We start from the raw sequence: 21,952 nt of genomic DNA, 5'->3' as shown, positions 1-21,952 counted from the left end.
TAGATGGGGAAGTGCAGAGAGACCTAGGGGTACTTGTACACCAGTCACTGAAGGTGAGCCTGCAGGTGCAGCAGGCGGTTAAAAAGGCAAATGGTATGTTGGCCTTCATATCAAGAGGGTTTGAGTACAGGAACAAGGATACCTTACTGCAGCTGTACAGGGCCTTGGTGAGACAACACCTGGAGTATTGTGTGCAGTTTTGGTCACCTTATCTGAGGAAGAATGTTCTTGCAATGGAGGGAGTGCAAAAGCGATTCACGAGGCTGATACCTGGAATGGCAGGAATAACTTATGAGGAAAGATTGCGCAATTTGGGATTGTACTCGCTGGAGTTTAGAAGATTGAGAGGGGATCTCATAGAGACATATAAAATTCTGGCAGGACTGGACAGAATGGATGCGGAAGGGATGTTTCAAATGGTGGGGGAGTCCAGAACCCGGGGCCATGGTTCGAGGATAATAGGCAAACCATTTATGACTGAGATGAGGAGGAATTTATTTAGCAAGATGGTGGTGAATCTGTGGAATTCATTGCCACAGAGGGCAGTAGAGGCAGGTTCATTGAATATATTTAAGAGGGAATTAGATATATTTCTTCAGTATAAGGGAATTAGGGGTTACGGAGAGAAGGCGGGGACGGGGTACTGCACTTTAAGATCAGCCGTGATCTCATTGAATGGCGGAGCATGCTTGAAGGGCCAAATGACCTCTTCCTTCTCCTATCTTCTATGTATCTATGTAAGCTCTATGGGGAAAACACCACTGTCAACTCTTCTACCTTAAAGGAGTAATTATATTCAAATGGGCAGTAGATCAAGAGATGGAAACTGAAATCAGACAGAGGTGAGTGGCTGCTTAAATTAGAAACATTCGTGTTCATGCTATAGAGTTTAAGGCTGCCCAGGAGGAATATAATGTGTTTTCTTTAAGATTGTTTGCCCTCACCCTGGCGAAGGATGGTGCCAACAGACATGTTGCTGGAAGGGTTCGAGAATTGATATGGTAGGTCACAGGAAGCTCAAGTTTAGATCCACAGAGCGCATGTGTTTAGCAAAATGGCCACCCAGTCTGTATTTGGTCTTGCTGATATTGAGGTCAACTGAGTCTACCAAATGTATTAGATTAGGTTGGATGGGGTGCACGTGAAGCTCTGCCTCACCTGGAAGGCCTGATTGTGGCCTTGGATGGAGGTGAGAGGAGATGTAGGGACAAGTTTGGCAATTTCTGTAGTTCCAGTGGGGAGTGCATCAGGTGGTGGTGGGTGGAGAGGGAAGTGCCGTCGAGGGAGTCACAGAACAACGTGCACATGTGAATAAAGGATATGAGTGGAGCGGGTTAGATGTAGCAGGTTTGAGGATGGTGCTGAAGTTGGAAGTCTCCAAGGATAACGTGTCAGATGTGGCAGCTGATGGGTGGTAAGTGAGAAACCTGAGGGATTCTGTCCCTGTTCTGCCGGAAAGGAGGTGGGTTAAAGGCAGAAAGAGAATTGGAGATATGGGTGCAGGCTTTATCAATGACAGTATGGGGGAATCAGCAATTATTGAAGAAATAAGACATTTTGGGTATCCTTGTATGAGGACCTAAACTTGGGGTTGTTACAGGCCCAGAGGACCCCAAAACCTAGCAGCAATAGAAAATCACCAAGATAAATGGATACTTCAACAAATATCTTTTTAATTTCCTTGAAACAAAAAAAGAGGATCAAACTTTAAACTATCACTATTAATGTAACTGCCTAACATTAACCCTTTCTAATTCTAAGCACAGGTGTATTTAATGTGTATAAAGTTCTTTGACACTCCTACAAGTTCACCGGTATCTATCAATTCTTATACTTTGCACCGAATTCAACATTTATGACTTTTCACCAAGCTCTGGTGCTTAAAAATAAATGTTTACCCTCCAGGAAGGCTCTTGTTGGTTTCAGAGAGGGATTTCTTGCTCATTGGACAAGCAAAAACTGATTCCCTCTGATCAGCCACGTTGGTGTCTTGCCAAAGAAACTTTCACCATCAGAGTTTTCCAAATGATAACCTCTTCTGCAGGTCACCATTGAGTTCCTTTTGTTTCCCTTATTTCAGGTGAAACACCATTTCTAGTCAGCCATTTCCTCTTGTATGTAGAACAAGGTTTTTCAACAGGCTGAACTGAGAACTCACAACCCGTCTTCAAAATGGGGTTTCAACAAGATGCCAGCTTGCCATCTCTCTCTCTCTCTCTCTCTTTTAGCAAAAAGCCTATTTGGTGTCTCCTCTCTGCTTGCAAAAGCAGATGACCTTCTTAGAACAGTAAACTTCTGAGTACAATTCTTCTTTGGCTTGGCTTCGCGGACGAAGATTTATGGAGGGGGTAAAAAGTCCACGTCAGCTGCAGGCTCGTTTGTGGCTGACAAGTCCGATGCGGGACAGGCAGACACGATTGCAGCGGTTGCAGGGGAAAATTGGTTGGTTGGGGTTGGGTGTTGGGTTTTTGGTTTAAAAACAATATTCCATTTTGCACCTGCTTTTGAAATTATTTAGCAAAACAGACTTTGAAAAGGCTCTCGACGGCTCTCGGCGGCTGCATGACTCACTCTCGGCAAAGCTCTTGCATTTTAAGTAAGAGCTGTTTTGCAAAGTGTTTGTATTTGTTTGTGACCTACACGACTCCTACAATCTATCCTTCAAAAACATATCTACATACAATATAAAGTATAGATAATCTGTCACAGGACAGATGCAGCAGAGGAGTTGTGATAAAATCAATGGTGTCCTTGCAAAAACAAAAAGTGGGAAGAGGTATAATCTGTTGAGTGGAGTTTGTAATATTTGAAACTTGAACCTCTCTCTATTTCAGGAGACAATTTACTGTCATGTATTTAAAGTGTGTCATATCATACAAAATTGCTTTTTTCTTGCTGAAAGACAGACAGATTCGCCATTGGCAGAAATTGCCTGAAATGCCTCTTGCAGTCAGAGAAGGAAGGAAAAGAGAGTCACTCTCCCCCACCCCCACCTTCCCGAATCCTGGGCCAAGTCACTGAGGGTCTGTGGATTCTCTTTCAATGCTCACAGACCAATCCAAGCCATTGGTAATGCGAGCTCCAGTTTTGAAACTCTGACACGATTAGGAACCCTTCAGCACCTACTCATATCCCAGGTCTGACACCCTTTTAGCCAGTCTTGAACCAGTCGCTACGAATCCACGGCCTGGTGTGAGTTCCTTGACTGCTTTATCCAGAAGCCCACAGCCTGCGTGCATTCCTCTCCTCAAGTCATCTACAGCCTGTCACCTGTGTGGGTCCTTCAGCTGCAGAACCTCTCACTGGTCTGCTTCCATTGTCACTGACCTGTGGATTGAATCTTCTGCTTCTAAGATGTTGATGGGGTTTTGTCTTCTTGTTTTCTGGTGCCCTGCGCTAGTCCTGCGCTTCCCTAGAGTTCGCGGTGCCGAGGAAATTTAACACATCTAAATTAAAATTTTACAACTTAGAGGAGAATCTCCCATGTCTAGAGGGATGGAAAGGGCATTATTACAAATTGAAACCTAATATTTGAATATTCATGTGCCAAATTTGCAAAAGCATAGAGTATATATTTCTCAAGCTATATGTAATTTTTTCCAAAAGAATACAACTTTGAATGTTTGCATGTCATCTTGGCATCCCTAAAAGTATATCTGATTTCCAAGTGATGCAATACATTTCCTCATCACCACTAAGGCTAATTTAACAAATTTCAATTGATATATTAATAGTTTTAATTTGGGCCTTGTTCGTTCAATATTTCCTAATAAAAATAAAGTTCGATTTTGCAGAAAAACATCTCCTGTAGCTTGTTCCAAAAAATTTCTAATTCTCCCTAAAAAGATCTTACATTAGGACAAAGCTAAGTTGAATGCAAGAAAGTTACTACATCTTCACCACACCTAAAACATTGATCTGATAATTCTGACTTTATTCTAATCAATTTCTCTAGTGTAAGAAGTAACTAGAAAAAAAAACTAGTTGTGAATTCCTTCCTCACTGCTGCAGCGTGGAACTCTGGTCAATAGTTCCAGACTGCTGAGTTGAAGTGAATTAATACATCTCCCCTGGATCAAGTGATCTCTGTTGCCAAATCAGCTTCCTGTAGAGCTTTTCAAATCCAAGTGCCTGAGTTACTTGACTCTAGATGCAGCTTTCAGATAAAATCCTTGCTGACATCTGCTACATGACTGATGTAAAAACAATTATACTGAACTAATTTATATCTTACATTGAGATCCTTATATGGATTTACCAATATTTGCCAATTAATTACAATATTCATATCCATTTCCCACCTTTGTCTGGACTTATGAACACATCGAAGTAAATTTTTTAACAATTCCTCTTTATAAGGAATTTCTATTTCAGTACAACATGGTTAGTCCTAACTCATCCTTCAAATATGCTCTTGGGTGGAAATAGCAAAAGAAATTGCTATGAGTTATACGGTATTTATTTCTCAGTTGCTCAAATGACATTAATTGACCCCTTTCATAACAATCTTCAACATTTATAATCCCCTTACGAAACCAGCTATCCAGAAGTTGATGATCCTTTGAAAAAGAGGCGAGGATTTTGAATGAGAGCCATTCTGGGTGATGTCCATCCACTTACACCAATTTCATCATTTATTTTATTCCATATATTAATCAAATGTTTCAACAATTGTGTATCTTTATCACCGACCATTAATTTCGATTCCCACTTGTATATAAATTCTTCTGCTTTTCCTCTCTTCTATTTTATTTGATACAATTTTAACCCATGGCAATTATTCCCTTTCAAACAAAGAAGCAAGAAATCTCATTTGAGCAGCTGGAAACTAATTTTTAAAATGAGGAAGCTGTAGTCGTGTCAATGTAGAATTTGCATTGAGAGAAATGCAGCTGTCTTTAGCTACCTTATTGAATTGGCTAAAATGGCATAACATGAGAGCCAATGTCCCGGAGGAGTGTGGGTCACTTGTAACATGGGATTCATTTGGAAATGGGTTCACATGACATAAACTCATGATGCAGACTGTTTTCTAAGAATGGAATACAAGAGGAAGATTGTCTAGGTCTCCAGCAGGATATAGATGACAAGATATAGGAGCAGAAGTCGGCCCACGGACCAACTTTCTCCCCTTAACCCTTGATTCTTTGATGAATCAAATACCTGTCAATCTCTGGCTTAAATACACCCAATTACCTCATTTCCACAGATTCACGACCCACTGACAAAATCAATTCTTCCACATCAGTTTTAAATTGACACCCTTTTATACTGAAATTATGCTCTCTTGTCCAAGCATCCTCCACCATGGGAAACATCTTTGCCATATGTACTCTGTCCAAGCCTTCCAGCATTTTAAATGCCTCTGAGGTCCCTCTTATCCTTCTGTACTCCAACTAGTACAGTCGAAGAGTCAACAATTGTTCCTCATACACTAACCCTTTCATTCCTGATATCATTCCAGTAAATCATCTCTGACCTTCTCCAACACCAGCACATCTTTTCTCAAATACGGCACCCAAAACTCTAAACCTGATTGAATGGAAAGGCAATTCTCTAATAACACAAACACAACAGTTAAATGATATTATGTCTTGTTGAAAATTACAAAAAATTATTAAAGAGTCAAATAAAAATTTTAAAAGATGCCGGGGTTCATTTATGGACTCTTATCATAACCTAAAGGATTCGGGTTGTTCTGCTGTGTTACGAGACCAGAAGATCCCAAAACCCACAGCAATAGATATTCACCAAGACAAATGGTTACTTAAACAAAAGTTGATTTTAATTAGCTTTTAACATGAAATCGGAATTACACTTTAAATAACTTTACCTAACTTATCCCCCTTCTGATTCTAAGTGGACCTGTGTGTAAGTTCAGAAAGTTATTTGGTTCACAGTCCAATCTCACTTCTCATTCCTCCAAGTTCACTGGTTGCAGGCCATTCTTATACTGTGCACTGAATTTAACATATATATAAAATTCACCAAGCTTTAGTGCTCGAAAGGTGAATGATTACTGCTCAGGAAGGTTTTTGTTGCTTTTCAGAGAGAGGTGTGTTGTTCAATGAAGTATTAGGGTGTTTTTTACTCAACATACCAGCATCTGAAGTCCGTTATCTCTTCAGAAAAGTTCAGATAGCTTTAGCATGGAGCAGAGCTGAGCCAGGATTTTGCAGGTATTTAAGGGAGTGTGTGGGCAGGCTTTGTTCTGGACCAAAAATCTCACAAAATGACACTGCTTGAAATCAAGATTCAATCCATTTTGAGGAATACAACAGGAATTGTTCAACAAGAGCCTGGTGTTCCCTGATGTGTTTTCCTTCAATCATGGAAATGATTTTTCTTTTAAAAAGCCCGTTAATCTTCCTGATACAGATCTTTGTATTTAACTTTCAGGTTGCTATCTGTTGTTAACTTGGAGGCCTTTAATGGGGTGACTGGGTGGAATCTTTGCTTTATCCAAGCAGTTCGCTTGCAATTTTCCAGCTGTAGGATGCAGTGCAGTTGCTTGCAAGTTTAGCAAGTGGGATGATGATGTGAAACTGCAAGTCACAGCGTCATTTTTGTTTTTGAAAATGCAGATGTGAAAATGTTAACTTTGGTCTCCTTGGTTTGCTTAAGTTTACAGAGGAGACGTTGGGTCAAGCTGAGAAGACACAGTTGGATGCTCTTTAGGCGAATCAGCTGGGCAAAGCAGAAAGCACAAAACTAGGGGCTGAAAAAATAATGAAGCAGACTGAAATGACGTTGAACCTAACCCAGGTAAAAAATTTAATTTTGTGCAGTGTACTTAAGAGACCAAACGATTTGGGCTTTTAGTGGTGACCTATTTAAATGAACAAATTCTGATTAGAATAGAAGTTCATGGAATGTTTAGAAGTTGCCACAAAAAAATGGAGCATATAAATTAGATGTTGTAATTAAGATAAATGAACAATACAAAGAGCCTGGTGTCACAGTATCTGCCTCACTACCATACATCACCATTAAACCTTCTCCCCAATATGAACTTGATGTCTGTAGAGCTCGTTGAAAGAATCAAAGACTTGTTGATCCAAACCAAGGCTTTTATTAGCAAAAGACAGGAGCTCTTCACAGGTGGCCGACCAGTCCGGAATGATCCGACCTGGCTAGGGACACAACTCTTTAAGGCCCAGACAATAGGCGTGGCTAAGCTCTCAGCCAATCGCTGTAAACACAGTCTAGATACTGTAACTATATACACTATATACATTGGTGATAGATCTGTACCATCACAATGTCAAAGTATATGCCAAAATTTATTGTACATCACTGTTAAACCTTCTCACTCCAGTGAATCCGGTGTCAGAATTATCTGTCTAAGTTAACCGTACATCACCTTCAACATTCTTCCCTCTCTGAACCTGGGGTCACAGTATCTAACAGAGTTTATCGTACAACACTGATAAACCTTATACCCCCTGTGAACCTGGGGTCATAGTATCTTCCACAGTTTATCGTACATCACTGCTAAATCAGCTTCCACTGTGAACCTGGGGTTACAGTATCTTCTACAGTTTAGCGTACATCACTGATAAACCTTCTCCCCATTGTGAATTCAATGTCACAGTATCTGCCTCAGTTTTCCGTACATCACCATTAAACCTTTCCCCAATATGAACCTGGTGTCACTTTATCTGCCACATTTTATTTTACATCACCGTTACTGTGAAACTTCTGTCACTTTATCTCCCACAGTTTATTTTTTTTTTTATCACCGTTAAACCTTATTCCCATAGTAAACCTGCTTTCACAGTATCTGCCACATTTTATTGTACATAACTTTTAAACCTTCTCACTACTGAAAACCCGGAGTAACAATATCTGACTCAGTCTACCGTACATCATCATTAAACCTTATACCCACTGTGCACCTGGTGTCACAGTATCTGACACAGTTTATAGTACATCACTGTTAAACTTCTCACAAATGTGAATCCTGTCTCACAGTTTCTGCCTCAGTCTACCGTACATCACCGTAAAACATTATCCCCACTGTGAACCTGGTGTCACAGTATCTTCCACGGTTTATCGTACATCAGTGATCAACCTCTCCCCATTGTGAACCATGTGTCGAAGTTTCTGCCACAGCATTCCATACGTCACTGTTAAACCTGATTCCCACTGTGAATCTGGTGTCTCGTTAACTGACACAGTTTATTGTACATCACAGTTAAACCTTCTTACTTCTGTAAACTCGGTGTTACAGTATCTGCCAAAGTCTACCTTACATCACCATAAAACCTCCTCCCTCCTGTGAACCCAGTGTCACAGTATCTGTCTCAGTCTACCGTACATCATCGTTAAACCCTCTACAACTCTGAACCTGGTGTCACTGTATCTGCCTCAGTCTACAGTACATCACCATTAAACCTTATCCCCACTATGCACCTGGTGTCACATTATCTCCCTCAACATACTGTACATCACCGTTAAATCTGATCCCTCTGTGACCCTGGTGTCACAGTACCTGACACAGTTCATAGTATATCACTGTTAAACCTTCTCACAAATGTGAATCCTACTATAAAATAATGCTCCCCTTCTAAGTCTCGCTGTATTCGAATCCCCACCTATTTTAAAAATTCCAAAAAAAACAGAGAAAAATCAATCCCAAAACAATCTACTCAAAAGTAGTAGCCCCCTAAAAATCTGGGTGTGGTAAAGTCCACAAGTGGCAGGTGACTAAAGGAGTCAGTGTCACCCACCCCCAGTCAGACTTTCACAAAGTACTGAAACAAAAACATTCAACGCAATGATTCCAGTCCCAATGATTGTTCCGGATCTTCAATATCGAGAAGACTTTGCGTCAATTCAACTTTTTTCCCATTCTTTCCATATTTTCCAATCTTCCCATTTCCATTCCCATTGACCCTTCCCTTCGGTGACAATGGTGACGATCGCCCATTTCCTCGTCCATCTGGCAATGAGTTAGCAAATATTAAAGCATCATGGTCATTTTCAAAAAACTGAGCTTAAAAATTCCCATAAAAATCTTTCAATACTGCTGCATAACGAAAAGCAAATTTATATCCCTTTTGCCACAATACTACTTAAGCCGAATTAAATTCTCAGCATCTTCTGATAATTTCTTGACTCAGATCTGAATTTAAAAAAACACTATTATTTTGAACCATCAGTGGAGCCTGATTTTGCCGTGTTTTCTGCACCACCAATTGGAGGATCATCTCTCTGTCTTGATATTTAAAACAGCGAATCAAAACTGCTCGTGGTAATTGGCCTGGAAACGGTTTCTTCCTTAACGCTCTGTTTGCTCGATCTAATTCCAGTCCATCTGGAATGAATTACCTGCCCTACACTTTTGGGATCCATTTCTTCAAAACCTTCACCGGATCCGAACCTTCCATATCTTCCGGAAGACCTACTATCTTAACATTATTTCTACGACTTTGGTTTTCTAATGAGCCAAACTTCTTCAATAATTCCTTCTTCTGAATCCCCCAATCTACAAAAGGATCTTCCACTATTTCCATTTTTTCTCTATTACGCTCCACTTGACTCTTGCATTCAAGAAAGCCTCCTCAATCTTTTTAAAATAATCTTGCACAGTATCCACTGATCGTGTCCATCTCGTAACATCGCTCTTAACTACATTAATATCTTGCTTCAGAAAAGTTTTTTCTTCACACACTGTGTTCATCTGAGTTTTCATTTCCAAAAATCCTTGAGTCATCTGATGAGTCATCTGCATTGATATATTTGCCATATCTTCCATGAGCTGAGCAATCCCTTCCAGAATTGGAAACACAGAATCCAGTCCAGGATCCATCACCTCCCTTTGAGGTCGACCATCTTTTGCCTCAGTCCCCAGTTCTTCAAATTCAAATGAAGTTGAGCTCTCTTCTTCCTCCAAAGCCGTAGGTCCTCTTCCAGTGCAGCTGCAGGTCTGGACACCCGACAACAGCATGCTTACCTCGTCAGCTGGCCATCACTCGGGCTCCCCCATAGCCCACACCTTCTCCAAAGGTTCGTGGACCCTCGACGCATGGCGCATGCCTGGTAGGGCCACCCACTGCGCAGGTGTGTCTTCCGACGCAACACTGCGCACACCCGGACCACCAGGCAATGCTGCAGGCACGCAGCTGGCCCGTCCTCGCCCCCGAGTTAACGAGCGTATGAGTTGAAACCGGCCGAACTCATCGCTGAGCCTGCACCATCTTGCGATTGCACAAGATGGTGCCGCTGTAATACTAAGCCGGGCAGGAGTCTTCTGAGGCTTGTGGACTCCAGTCAACGACTCCGTTGCTTCAACTTGAACTAGGCCTCGATTCTTCAACACTTTTGTAAGGTAATTTCTTCTGTAACTGAGTTTTCACTTTTTTAAAAATTTGCAGCTATTTCAATCCTCCACTATTCCAAAGTCTATAAACAGTATTTTTAATCAATTTTACAACTTTTAAAATTGAGCATTTAATAGTGTATTTGGGGAACGGTGGAACCATCTTGTCACAGTATCTGACACAGTTTATAGTAAATCACTGTTAAACCTTCACAGTCCTCTGTTTCTGCCTCAGTCTACCTTTAATCAACATTAAATATTCTCCCCCTGTTAACTTGGTGTTAAAGTATCAGCCTAAGTTTACCACACATCACCATTAAACCTTCTCCCCATTGTGAGACCAGTTTTACTGTATCTGGCACAGTTTATCGTACATCACTATTATACCTTCTCACTACTGTGAACTTGGTGTTACGGAGTCTGCCAAAGTTTACCGTACATCATCAGTAAACCTTCTCCCCAATGTGAGCCTGGTGGTATTGTATCTGCCACAATTTATTGTACATCACCGTTAAACATTCTCCCCCATGTGAACCTGGTGTCACTGCGTTCGCCAAAGGTTATCGTACAGCTCTGTTAAACATTTTCTGCACTCTGAACCCAGTGTCACAGTAACTGCCTCAGTTTCCCATACATCACCAATAAAGCTTTTTTTTCCTACTCTGAGCCCAGTATCAACGTATCTACGTAGTCTCCTGTACATCACCATTAACCTCCTCCCCATTGTGAACCAGATTTCACAGTATCTGTCACAGTTTATTGTACATCATTTTAAATCCTTCTCACTACTGTAAACCAGGAGTCATATAATCTGCTTTATTCTACCGCACATCTCTGTTAACCCTTCTCAATACTGTGAACACGGTGTCACAGTATCTGTCAAAGTCAACTGTACATCACATTCTCCCCACGTTGACCCATTTTTCACTGTTTTTCCCACCATTTATCGTACATCAGAGTTCAACCTTCTCCCCACTGTAAACTTGGAGTCACAGTATATTCCACAGTTTATTGTACATCACTGATATACCTTCTCCTTATTGTGAAGGCAGTGTCACCATATCTGCGTCAGTCTTCCGTACATCACCATAAACTTCTCCCCAATGTGAACTTGATGTCACAGTATCTGCCAAACTCTACCGTATATCACTGTTAAATATTCTCCCCAATGTGAACCTCGTGTCACAATATCTGACATAGTTTATTATACATTACTGTTAAACCTGCCGGATAAGCTCCAGATAGCGAAAGAGGAGTTCTCGCATCTGCAGGAACTTGGGCCTCGCCGCTTCACCTGGTCCAGAGCCTCCTGTGGCTGGCACCCCTGCAGAGATTAGCGATGGCTTAATGACACGACAGTACCTGACCGTTACCCCATCCCTCTCATTCAGGATTTTACGGCCAATCTGCATGGCGCGAGGTTATTCTCCAGGGTCGATCTGGTGCGCGTGTGTCATCAAATCCCATTGTAGCCTGAGGACATCCCCAAAACGGCCATCATCACCCCCTTCGGCTTGTTCGAATTTCTACGCATGCCTTTCGAGCTCAAGAACATCAACCAGACTTTCCAGCACCTCATGCATACAGTGCGCAGGGATTTGAATATCATGTTCATTTATCTGGATGACATTCTTGTCGCCAGCAGAGACTGGGCACAAATCAAGTCTCACCTACACACCCACTTCTCCCGACTGGCCGAATCTGGCCTAACAATGTACCTGGCCAAATGCCAGTTCCGGAAAGTGTCCATGAAGTTTCTGGCCCACATCATCATGGCCGAAGGAGCTACACCAGCTGCTATGAAGGTCACTGCAATCAGAGATTTTCCATGCCCGGACAACCACAAGGGGCTACAAGAGTTCGCAGGTATGGTCAACTTCTATAACCGATTCATTCCAGGAGCTGCACACATCATGCAGACACACTTCGCCAAGGAAAAGATACTCGCCTGGACTCCAGAGGCCAACAGGGCATTCAAAGCCACGAAGGTTGCCCTCGTGAAGCCTACCCTGCTCCTCCACCCACGCACCGACCTTCCTATGGTGCTCTCCATCAATGCCTCTGCCACTACCATTGGTGCTGTCTTGGAGCAGCAGGTTAATGGACAGTGGAAACCACTGGAATTCTTTAGCCAACTTCTTCATCCGCCAGACCGCAAGTCTAGTGCTTTCAACCTTGAGTTGCTGGGGATGTACCTTGCTGTGCCTCATTTTCACTTTTTCTTGGAGGGGAGGCATTTCACAATTTATACCGACCACAAGCCCCTCACTCAAGCTCTCGCTATAGCTAGAGATCCCTGGTTGGCCCACTTACACCATCACCTGTCCTTTGTATCGGAGTTCACCACCCACATTCAGCACAAGGCAGGGAAAGACAATGTGGTTACTGAAGCGCTCTCCCAACCGACCATTTGCTCGCTGATACCCAGACTAGACTATGACCAGCTTGTCCCGGATCAGAAGTCCGACGAGGAGATGCAGGCCTTCAGGACTACCATCATGGGCCTGCGGTTCCAGATCCTCCCGAAGCCTCTCAGTGATGAGCACCATGTGACCAGTGGTTCCCCAGAGGTGGCGCAGGCAAGTCTTCACCATATCCACGACCTTTTCCACCCTTCCATCAGGTCCAAGGTTCATATGGTGGCAGAACACTTCGTCTGGCATGGGCTTCGAAAGCAGATTGTGGACTGGGGCAGAACCTGCACCCATTGCCAGCTTTTCATGGTACACAGGCACACCAGAATGCTCGTGCACGATTTTGAACACGTCCGAGACTTTTCAGCCACATACATGTGGACATTGCCAGCCCCATACCCGTTTCCCGAAGTAATTGTTATCCTTTCACAGTGGTAGACTGCACCACTCGTTGACCTGAGGTGATCCCGATGCCAGATGTCTCCACGGACTCCTGTTCCCAAGCAGGTTGGGTTACCTGGTTCGGCATCCCGGCCCACCTCACTCTGGGCACAGGTCACCAACAGACTGGGAATTGAGCTGCATCACACAATGGCCTATCACCCACTTGCCAATGGACTGGTCGAACGATTGCATCGCCACCTTAAGTCGGCACTTATGGCCTGCCTCACCGGCCCCAACTCGGTGGATGAGCTGCCTTGGGTACTCCTGGGAATCCGCTTGACACCCAAAGAAGACCTGCAAATGTCATCTGCTGATCTGGTCTACGGTAAACCACTAGCCCTGCCTGGTGAGTTTATCAATGCACCTCACAACCTGCAACAGTCACCGCACGGTTTACTTCTCTGCCTCCGGGCCCAGTTGGACTCCTTCACACCCCCACCACCACCCAGACATAGCACACAGGCCTCTTACATCCCCAGTGAGCTGTATTCCACAGAGTATGTTTTTTATCAGATGAGGCCCTTCCACAGTACTCCTTCAAAGACTATATGAAGGGCTGTACAGAGTCATCCAGCATTCAGGATCCACCTTCATACCAGACATCAGGGGTAAGAGGGAACTGTTTACTGTGGACAGATTAAAGAAAGCACACCTCGATCCCAAGAAGGCAGTGGTTGCGGCTCAACCCAAGAAGCGAGGCTGCCCGGCAAAAAAGGCCATTGATGCCGGTTCTGGGGGGGTGTGTGGCGGCAAGCCATGAGGCAGGCGATCCAGCCCCTCATGTCACGCACGTGGCGGGGCAGCCAGCCAAAATGGCGCTGTCGGGGTTTTCTCGCCGACCTCGGCACCAGACTCAGAAGCCCGCAACCTGCGGCCCACGTGACCCCCCAGTGACATCAGGGCCCCCGGTGTGCTTCTCAGCCAGGTCCGGGCTCGGAGCATAAGACCAGCCACGCAGACCTGAATAAAGGAGTTTTTGCTCACTAAACTCAACCCGTCTGGTTGTGAGGTCATTCAGTAACAGAGTAGCCGCCGCTACAGTCGTATCTTAGTTTCTTTTCCTTTCTTTTCTTTTTTATATGTTATCAACATATATTTGTAAACATTGTAACGTTGTGATTTGATATTAATTGTTATAATATTTGATTTAAAGGAGGCTGGTCCAAAAAAGGCATAAAAAAGATTTTAACATGGGGACAGGAATAAAAGAAAAACAGAGGGTACTGGTGTGAGGGAGGGAAGGGTAATATTGTTGTGGGGTAGGTTCAGATGAGTCAGCTGAAGGGACTCGACCGATCCATCCATGATTTGTCCAGCACCTTGCTGCCATGTAGTGGTGAACCAGGGTGTTGCCTGATGGGGACACGGTGCTCTGAGCTCTGCACAGATAGATTGTGCTTTTCTCAAAAACACACTTCCTCAGGTAAAGCAGAGGAAGTGGAAAGGCCCGAGTGTGTAGGGGTAGGGAGGGTGGTGATGTGGGAAGAGTTGAGACCCTCCAAAATCATTATGATCAGGCCTCGGAGACAGCATCTCTATCACTCGTATTTCTCTTCCTAGTAGAAGGAGCGATCTCAAAGACAAGACACGAGTCCAGAAGAACCTCGCATCCCAGCTGAACATAGGACAGACAACATCATGATGGCCTGAATCTCTCCCCTTCTTCTCCTTCTGGCCCTGCCAACCCCATTCCCTGCATTTTCCATGTCCCTTCACCCACACCCCCTTTCTCCCCTACACCTCCTCCATCCCAACCCCCTCCTGCTTACCTTCCCCTTCCCTCACATCTATGCCCTAACCCCAGCCCTCCTCCCTTCACCTCCCCTTCCCCCTCCCCCTTTCCCCTTCCTACCCTAACCTAGGGGAAGGAGTGGTAGGGGAAGGGGGTAGGAGAAAGAGGGTAATGGAATCGGGGTGAGTAAGGGGTAGGCTTGGGGGTGTGGGTATGGGATAGGGGTAAGGGGTATGGTTTGGGGAAGGGGATAGGTGTAGGGGATAGGGGTAGGGTTTAGGCTTGGGTTGGGTGAGAGTAAGGGTTAGGGCCGGGATTGAGGTAACATCATGGTTAGGGTTAGGAGACATGGGCAAGGATTAGGTCTAGGTTTAGGGTTAGGATTAGAGTTCGGGGAAGTGGGTTTGTATTAGGTTTAGGGGAAGGGGTTAGGAGTAGGAGATAGAGGTGCGGTGAGTGTTTGGGTTAGAGGAAGGTGGGTAGAATTAGGTTTGGGGTTAGGGGACGGCGTAGGGGTAGAGATAGAGTTAGGGGATGGGATAGGGGTAGAGTTAGGGGACGTGGAGTATTGATGGGGGTATTGGTAGTGTTAAGGTTAGGGTTTGTTAGGGGTTAGAGTTAGGAGTAGGGGAATGGGAAGGGGGAGGGGAACCGGGAGGCGAGCGGGGGAAGGAAATGGGGAGGGTAATGGGCAGGCGAATGGGGAGGGGAATGTAATGGAAGATTTAAACCGTATTTTTTTTTAACTTTTGCAACCTTTGCTTCTTCAAGACTGAGAACCTGCTTGTGTTTTACAATCAGCAGACTTAAGCTAAATTCCACCAAGGGGTCAGAGATGCAGTTATCTGACAAAAGAACATCTGTGTACCAAGAACATTTAATCTTCCTGCTTGTTTTAGTCACAGACTGTCAGAGGCCTAGCCTTGATGCAAAATAACCATTGTATTCAAAGTGATAAGCTGAAAATTATGTTATTTCTTAGAAGCCCAACATGCTAGCTTGCTCGCTTATCTTTCTTACTGCGCTGGGAATAGATGCTTGGGCAAGCAGTTTTTGGGTAATATAAGCCATGGTCCCACTGCTGAAGTTTGAGACTCTCCGAGAGGTGGCAACATCTTTCAGCAAGAAGAATTTCTAGAGTCCAGCTAACGTCCCGGTCGAGGGAGGTGGAGAAGCTGCTATCGGTTCCCCGACAACCTATTACAAGTGTGCAGTCATTACCTTGCTTCGGCAGTTGGGACCAGTCCAGGCGTTGATAAGTATAATTGGGAAGGGCTTGCATAATTTAGTTTGAAATCAGCTTTTGAATTTGTATTAAATATTTGTTTAAACTGAACTGCTCTCGGTGTGGGTGTCTATTTTCTTATGGTAGCTCGAACACTGTGACCAATCTAAAACGAACAAAGTGAGAGGTACAAGTTTAACCAGGACAGGGAACGGGGTGGAGGAAAGGGGAGGTGAATGGAGGAAGGTATCTCTACCCCCTCCCTTCCCCACCCCTTCCCCTTCATTATCCCTGCTTCTCCTCTCCTCCTTCTAGCAGAAGTCGGGCCTCATTCCGGCCAGAACCTCCCTGTGGTTTCAGAGTTTCAGGGAGTGCCTTTGATGCTCGCTGCTGGACAAACATCTTGTCTCTTGATACATTCTGTACCGTTATTATTAAATTTAAAAATTGTTGGGTTTTTTTAAGCTTGAACTCAAGAGGCTGGTCCAGATAGACAACACCGAAACAGGACCTTCGGCCCCTCTCTCTTGCTGGCTGAGCTGTTGTAATCCGTCCATATTCCTCTCCCCCTTTTCATTCTTTGCTCCCAGACAGCTCATGTTGCCTTGTCAATCTCATGGCCTGTGGGAAGAAGCTGCCTGGCTGTCCTGCTTTTATTCCTCCATATCTCCTTCCTGATGGCAGGGGGACAAAGAGGCTCTGTGCTCGATACCTATTTACAAATGCCATCCCTGCAAACAATCAGGGGTCCCTTGCCTTGAGGTTCCACCAATGTTGCCTCTCCCTCAGCACTCTCTCGTCAGAACACTACTGCACCCTCCTTCCCCTCCTCTCCCAGGTCTCAGTATCCCGCTGACAATTCCAGTCAGCTGCCATGTCTATACCCTGTCCCACCTAAACCAATGGATCAATCAACACCTTCCCCCCTCAAGAGTTCGAGGAATCCACTCTCTCGCAATGTCCTGCTAATGAATGTCCTGCATCCTCCTTCCCCCTTGGTTTCCACCTGTTATCAGGCACCTGGATGGACCCCACCCTGTTGAAACTACCTGTGCTCTCACTGATCTCTCTGCACCTCTGCTCTCCATCCAAGGGTCTTGGTTGTCTTGTGGGGCTGGTGGAGAACAAAGCACCAACTCAAGGAGATGGGGAGCAGTACAGGGACCCCCAGCTCCAGGAGACAGGGAGAACCACAGAAATGCCCAAGTCTGTCAATCGGATCATCAGTTGCAAGGTGCAAGGAACTCTCGGTCCTGCTGCACGTGGGGCAGGTGTGGCCCGTCCCCACACCTCCACCCTGGCAATTCCCAAAACAGATTTCCTATTCAAGTGGGGGTCCAAAATGGATAGAGTCTGGAGAAGGACCATGTATGTTCAATCAATGGGGACAAGGGTGTAACTAGCATGGCCATCATTGTGTGTGGCTGTCCATGGAACAAAAGTGCAAGGGCACCAAATGCTGCTATGTGCTGAGGTTCTACCTGGCTCAGATGTTGCGAAAGAGTGGTCTGGCCCTGCTGCTGCTCAATGACCCAGTCAGCAGGACTTTGCCCAATCACCTTCCTGGGAATGGTTTCATAGACAAACACTTTTGACCACAAGTCTGTCAGGCAGTGGTCAGCAGAGCATTGCTGACACAGAGACTCCAGGACTTGATGGGATACTGCGGGGTGGTCCACGGAGCAGAGCATCCAGAGACAGACATCCAGAACTGTGGAAGACCAGAAACTCAGTGAAAGATGCCCTTCAGTTTGCCTGAAACCCAGATGGGAGTAGCAAACACTAGAAGACATCTGTCTAAAGCAAAGGGAGGAAGATTTAGGGGAGATATCAGGGGTATTTTCTTTTACCCAAAGTTGTGGGTGCCAGGAATGCCTTGCCAGGAGTGAAGGCCAAAACATTAGGGGCATTTAAGGGGCTCTTAGTCACATTGAGGGGCTGAGACCAAGGAATATATTCTCCAACAGCAGAGGGTGGCAGTAACCACAAGATATCAAGATGGTGGCAATGAAACTAAACGGAGACCACCTAAGGCGACTGTGCACCCGGCTGCAGGAATTTGGACTTACTATAAACCTTACTTAGTGCCAGTTCAGGCTGGAAACGTTTGACTTCCTGGGGCATCAAATCAACAGGCACGGAACTAAGCCCCTGCTTGAAAAGGTAGAGGCTGTTCAGTGCTTACCCAAACACACCATAAATTCACCAATACAATTTATTTTTATAACCAATTCATACCAGTAGTGGCCCACATCATGTGGAGAAAGGTAAAGACATTACCTGGGACAATGAGGATTTGGAGGTGTTCCAGATGGCCAAGGACGCACTGGCCAACACCATCCTTCTGGTACACGCCAGGCCAGAGGTACCCACTACTCTCACAGTAGATGCTTCCAGCACAGCAGTAGGGGGCGCACTGGAGCAATTCATTGAAGGGCAATGGCAGCCCCTGGCCTTCTTGAGCAGACACCTCTGGCCACCCGAACTCAACTACAGCACCTTTGGCTGAGAGCAATCGGTGCTGTATCTGGCAGACTGAGGCAGGTAATCTGACCTCAGCTTCACAGTGGGGAGAATGTTTCACGGAGATGTATGAAAAACTGTCAAAAACATTGTAACACTGGGTTAACAGCAGTGAGAAGGTTTAACACTAATGTACGATAAACTGTGTAAGATATTGTGAAACCAGGTTCACAGTCGAGAGAAGGTTTAATGATAATGAGATAGATACTGAGACAATGGGTTCACAGCAGTGAAAAGGTTTAACTGTGATGTACGATAAACTATGGCAGAAGCAGTGACAAATGGTTCACATTGGGGAGAACGTTTAACGTAATGTACGGTAGATATGGCAGATATTGTGACAACAAGTTCACAGTAGTGAGAAGGTTTAACGGAGATGTACGGTGGACTGTGATGGATACTGTGAAACTGGGTACACATTAGTGAGACGGTTTAATAGTGAGGTTCAATGAACTGTGGCAGGTACTGTAACACCGGGTTCACAGTGTGGAGGAGGTGTAAAGGTGACACGTGATACATTGTTGCAGATACAGAGACACAGATTTAACAGTGGGGAGAAATTTTAATGGTGATTTTCGGGAGACTGAGGCAGATACTATTTCACCGGGTTCACAGTGGGGAGAAGGTGTAACGCTGATGTATGGTTGACTGAGATAGATACTGTGAAACTGGGTAAACAGTGGGGAGAGGATTTATTGGTGATATATGGTGAACTGAGGTAGATATTGTGACACCGGGTTCACAGTCGGAAGAAGTTTATCAGTGATGTAAGATAAACTGGGGCAGATACTGTGACACCAGGTTCACAGTGGGTAAGAGGTTTAACAGTGATACACAATTCAATGTTGCAGATACAGTGATACCGGTTTCACAGTAGGTAGATGGTTTAACATTAATGTATGGTAGAATTAGGTAGATTCTGTGACAGTGGGTTCACATTAGGGAGAAGGTTTAACAGTGATGAATGATATAATGTGGCAAATACTGTGACAATGGATTCACAGTTGAGAGATAGATCAATGGTGATGTACGATAGACTGAGACATAATTTGACATCAGGTTCACAGTGGGAAGGAGGGTAAACAGTGATACACGATTCATTGTTGCAGATACAGTGATACCTGTTTCACAGTAGTGAGAATGTTTAGTACTCATGTCCAATAAACTGTCAGATACCTTGACACAGTGTTCACAGTGGGGAGAAGGTTTAACTGTGATGTACAATAAACGCTGGCATAAACTTTGACAAATTGTTCACATTGGGGGATAAGGTTCAACGCTGATGTATGGTAAATTGAGATAGATACTGTGTCACCAGGTGCACAATGGGGATAAGTTTTAAAAGTGATGTATGGTAGACTGAGGCAGATACTATGATACAGTGTTCACAATGGAGAGAAGGTTTAACTGTAATGTATGATAAATGCTCACAGAAACTTTAACAAACGGTTTACATTGGGGATAAAGTTTAACGGTGATGTACAGTAGACTGAGGCAAATACTGTGACACTGTGTTCACAGTGGGAAGAAGATTTAACCATGATATACGGTGAATTGAGGTAGATACCATGGCTCTAGGTGCACAGCGCGGAGAAGGTTTTAAACTGTGGTAGGTACAGTAAAATCGGTCTCACAGTGGGGAAAAGGTTTACTGGTGATGTACGAGAAACTGAGGCAGATGCTATGACACTGATGGATTGACGGTGGGGAGAACGTTTAACAGTTCTGTATGATAAACTGTGGCAGAGAAAATGACACTGTTTTCAATGTTGGGAGAATGTTTCATGGTGATGTACGATAGACGTACGCAGATACTCTGACACCAGCTTCACAGTGGGGAGAATGTTTATCGGTGATGTACGGTGGACTGAGATAGATACTGAGACAATGGGTTCACGGGAGTGAAAATGTTTAACATTAATGTACAATACATTGTGTCAGATACTGTGACACTAGATTCACAGTGGTTAGAAGTTTTAACGGTGATAAACAGTAGACTTAGGTAGGTACTGTAACACCAGGTTCACAGGGGGGAGAAGGTTTAACCTAATGTACAATTAACTGTGTCAGATACTGTGACACCAGGTTCACACTGGGGAGAATGTTTAACAGTAATGTATGATAACCTGTGTCAGATACTGTGACACCAGGTTCACAGTAGGGAGAATGTTTAACATGATGTACAATAAACTGTGTCAGATACTGTGACACCAGGTTCACATTGGGGAGAATGTTTAATAGTAATGTACGATAAATTGTGTCAGATACTGTGACACCAGGTTCACAGTAGGGAGAATGTTTAACATGATGTACAATAAACTGTGTCAGATACTGTGACACCAGGTTCACAGTGGGGTGAAGGTTTAACAGTAATGTACGATAAACTGTGTCAGACACTGTGACACCAGGTTCACAGTGGGGAGAATGTTTAACAGTAATGTACGATAAACTGTGTCAGATACTGTGACACCAGGTTCACAGAGGGGAGAATGTTTAACAGTAATGTACGATAAACTGTGTCAGATACTGTGACACCAGGTTCACAGTAGGGAGAATGTTTAACATGATGTACAATAAACTGTGTCAGATACTGTGACACCAGGTTCACATTGGGGAGAATGTTTTACAGTAATGTACGATAAACTGTGTCAGATACTGTGACACCAGGTTCACAGTAGGCAGAATGTTTAACATGATGTACAATAAACTGTGTCAGATACTGTGACACCAGGTTCACAGTAGGGAGAATGTTTAACATGATGTACAATAAACTGTGTCAGATACTGTGACGCCAGGTTCACATTGGGGAGAATGTTTAACAGTAATGTACGATAAACTGTGTCAGATACTGTGACACCAGGTTCACAGTAGGCAGAATGTTTAACATGATGTACAACAAACTGTGTCAGATACTGTGACACCAGGTTCACAGTGGGGTGAAGGTTTAACAGTAATGTACGATAAACTGTGTCAGACACTGTGACACCAGGTTCACAGTGGGGAGAATGTTTAACAGTAATGTTCGATAAACTGTGTCAGATGGAGGAGTCACGTGATGGAGTAGTGGCCAGTCGGGGAACTCCAGCCCTCTCCGGAAAAGTTTTAAAAAAACACAGAAAACACAAAGGCTCAAACACAAAAATTAAAATAAAGTGAAAGTAAAGGTGGGAAGAAAATGGCAGCGAAGAAAGAAAAGTCGAAAGCAACGGGAAGAAGAGAAGAAGAAAAGACATCAGAAGAAGAAGGTGAAGGCCTTATCTGTCCGAGGAAGCCGGCTGTGGAGAGAGAAG

Source organism: Narcine bancroftii, unplaced genomic scaffold (genome assembly GCF_036971445.1).
Source record: "Narcine bancroftii isolate sNarBan1 unplaced genomic scaffold, sNarBan1.hap1 Scaffold_110, whole genome shotgun sequence".
Lineage (NCBI taxonomy): Eukaryota > Metazoa > Chordata > Chondrichthyes > Torpediniformes > Narcinidae > Narcine > Narcine bancroftii.
Note: the sequence above shows the minus strand (reverse complement) of the source record.